Raw genomic sequence first — 4,180 nt, 5'->3', positions numbered from 1 at the left:
ATTAAATTAAATAAAATTAAATAAAATTAAATAAAATAAAATTAAATTAAATTACCAGTTAATGTTATTGCAAAAATGGCTCAAATGGATCATTTGATTTCAGATGACACTTTTTTTTTTGACATTTCAATTATTTTGAGCCCCTTTTAACTGAAAACTACCAGAAGTTTTCACAATTAAGAAAAAAAAACCTAATCTGCAACCCAGAGAGAAAAGAATAGAGATAAATAAAATTAATAAAATTATATAAAGTAAAATAAAATAAAAGTTAAAAGCAGTGTTATTTCCATATCATTGGGATACTATTTTTTATATTTTCTGCTTTCATAACAACACACAAAACACAACACAACACAACACAACACAAAACACAACACAACACAACACACAAAACACAACACAACACACAACACAACACAACACACAAAACACAACACACAACACAACACAACACAACACAACAAAACACAACACAAAACAGGTCATCAGCTACCTCCAGTGAATGTCACTTAAAATATTCCATATTATTATGTAGAGTTTTAAAATGGTGAAAAAATATAAAATAAAATAAAATAAAACAAAACAAAACAGGACAAAGTTATTCCACATAATTTATACCCTCTCAAACTGCTATAAAAGACTATAAACGTTTATTATATTGTTAACACAACTACAGAGTCTATAAAATAAAAGACTGAATGGTTTTGTTCACACTCCCACCATGTGGAATCTCAGCAGTGCTGTGACATCACTGTTGCCCTAATTACCATGACAACTGTATGGATGGAAGATCCAATTTGAGCGGTCAGTTATTAATGAATGCCAAAGTGATGATTAATAGTCCACTGACAACAGAACGGCCCCCAAACTCTCTATTAAACTGTGGCAGGACCCTGCAGGGCTCTGAGCAGTGAATCTAACACAGAAGCCAGAGACATCATGTCAAGATGATGAGGAGGGTGATGAAGAGGGCTAATCGCTCTGTTGTGGTAGAACCAAGAGAGCAGAACAACAGATCAGGTGTAAAAACGGCAGCGGTCAGCACCCGGGGGAAGCAGCCATGAGAAAGAGACAGAGAGATACACAATAAATGAGACGTAGATTGTGCTGTGTCAGATTGAGAGGAGATCATTAGCTAACACTGGTCACAGAGATCACAACACGCCATTTCATCCGCATCTTCATTTTTAATGATCCGTGCTCCAGATCTGGGGCAATCCCACAATTCTCAGCAGCCGGAACTAATTAGGATTTTTTTTTCTGCTGGTCCATTTGGTCAAGCAGTTCAGATGCATACTTGGACTGGGAATATTTTCATTTCCCCCCAGAATGTTTTATTACAAGAAAAAATTATGATTTTTTTTACTAGTATATAATAGTAATAGTATATATACTGTATATATATCTATATATCTATATTGACACTTTTTTTTTTGACATTTCAATTATTTTGAGCCCCTTTTAACTGAAAACTACCAGAAGTTTTCACAATTAAGAAAAAAAAACCTAATCTGCAACCCAGAGAGAAAAGAATAGAGATAAATAAAATTAATAAAATTATATAAAGTAAAATAAAATAAAAGTTAAAAGCAGTGTTATTTCCATATCATTGGGATACTATTTTTTATATTTTCTGCTTTCATGTTAATTTTAGTTAAAGTTTTAGTAATTTTGTTTTGTTGTTATCATTTTTATTAGTTTTTGTCATTTAAAAACGTCAGTATACTTTTTTATTAATTTTCATTTCAGTTTTAGTTTTGGTTATTTTAGTACATCAAGTTAAACAATGAAAATGACCAATGTTGCCTTGGAAACTAGCTGAAATATTTGTTTTATGTCATTGGATTTTTTTTATTCACTTTTTTTTTTGGTAATTGCAAAATTGCTCAGAATATAGTTAGGAAAAATGATCAAAAGAGCTACTGATTTCAAATTACATAAATTCTTTATTTATTTAAAGTAGATTTAAAAAATGTAAAGCAATGACATACAGTAAATGTGAATTACATACTTTCTACATACAGTCTACATACTTTCTGTAGCCACTAAAAGCATCTACATCAGTAATATGAACCAAAAAGCCTTATTCAAGACAGAATAATAAAAGATACGGTAAATCTGACTGATTCTTCAACTGTAGAATTTAATCTGCGATATGACGCAAATAGCATGTGACGTCAGAATTTGTACTGGTCTTAAATCAAACCCAAAACAAAAGGTCACAGTTTTGGTTAAGAAAGCTTCAATTATATATTGTCCCCGCTCTCAGACGACATTGTGACCATGGAGACGGAAATAGGAACTAGGAAACCCGAGAATGCAGAGGTGATCCTTCCCCAGGTGAGGAATCAGAGTACCTGAAGCAAAGCTCCTCTCAGTCTGGTCTGCACCTGTGGATGTGTCTGTCTCTGTGTCTGCGTCTCCATCAGTATGAACCTGCCGCTGCTTCTGCTCTGTGTTCTCCTGGAGCTCCTCGTGTTGAGCTGTAAGTACAGATTTATACTTCAGTCCTTCAAAATCCTTTCAGTGCATTAACACAGTATAGCGGCGTTGAGTGTTGTGCTTTGGGGAGCAGTCGTATGCTGTACCTTGAGCAAAGCAATGAACTGTAAGTGAGGTTTTGACTTCAAAAAGACACTCTGGATCATTTCTCAAAAAAAGTTTGGGTGACTAATACTTTGAATTTTTATGTGAATAATATCATGACAATTTTAAAATACCAACGATAATTTTACAAAGTCTGTCTTTTAATTTTAGAATGTATTTTATAATATAATAATAATAATAATAATAATAATAATAATAATAATAATAATAATAATAATAATAATAATAATAATAATAATAATAATAATAATAATAATAATAATAATAATAATAATAATAATAATAATAATAATAATAATAATAATAATAATAATAACAACATATTAAAAAAATAAATAAATAAATTGATGGCATATTGCAATGTTGTAGATTCAAGTTGACAACCCGCAGGAATAGAATAGAATAGAATAGAATAGAATAGAAAAAAATAATTGTAATGTTTTAGAATCACAAGAAAAAAAGAGCAAAAATAAATAAATCTTTAATATCTTAATTGTTCATTCTATAACACAAAACGAAATGTTTTTCTGTGCGAAAACTGTATATGTGTGTGTGTGTGTCTGTATAAATATATATAATATACAGTGGGTACGGAAAGTATTCAGACCCCCTTAAATTTTTCACTCTTTGTTATATTGCAGCCATTTGCTAAAATCATTTAAGTTAATTTTTTTTCCTCATTAATGTACACACAGCACCCCATATTGACAGAAAAACACAGAATTGTTGACATCTTTGCAGATTTATTAAAAAAGAAAAACTGAAAAATGCTCAGTATTTAGTAGAAGCACCCTTTTGATCTAATACAGCCTTAATTAATGATAAATTAATGTAGTAATGACTCAAATTTCTTCATATTGTAGTTTTTCATTTTTGGGAACATAAAATGATCAAAAATACTACACAAAAACAATAATATTTTACGTAAAAATGTGTGTGTGTGTGTGTGTGTGTGTGTGTGTGTGTATCTGAACACCATCTGAAACCATATGAACACCAGTTTGACCATCTTAAACCAGCTATAGTGAGCTTAAACTAGCAAAGACCAGCCACCCAGCACAGTTTGGTTTCCAATGTTTTTTTTTCAGCAGGGAAATCCCTGCATGTGTATCTTGTCTGTATTTAGAGCAGAAAAACATACTGAGTTCACTTCAGAAATGACTTAAAAATGATGTTATATTTGTAATGCATTTTAGTATTAAAAAATAGGCAGCTGGGGTTGCCAGAAATTCACAGTATAAATACGATGACAGTGTTTCAGGCATTATGGGATTACATATTGGTACTTATAGGGTATATTTTATAACTCATAACTGTATATTTCAAGTGATATAATGTTCATACACCAAGCTACTTGAGTTATCAAAATCTGCATAATACAGATGGTACACTCTAAAAAATGCTGGGTTAAATACAACCCAGTGCTGGGTAAGATAGGGACAAACCCAGCAATTGGGTTGTTTTGACCCAGTGGTTGGGTTACTACCCAGAAGGTTGGGTTAAACATTTAACCCAACCGCTGGGTCAAAACAGCCCAATTGCTGGGTTTGTCCCTATTTTACCCAGCACTGGG

This window comes from Sinocyclocheilus rhinocerous, unplaced genomic scaffold (assembly GCF_001515625.1).
Source record: "Sinocyclocheilus rhinocerous isolate Xijiao unplaced genomic scaffold, SAMN03320098_v1.1 scaffold2126, whole genome shotgun sequence".
NCBI classification, from domain to species: Eukaryota; Metazoa; Chordata; class Actinopteri; order Cypriniformes; family Cyprinidae; genus Sinocyclocheilus; species Sinocyclocheilus rhinocerous.
Note: the sequence above shows the minus strand (reverse complement) of the source record.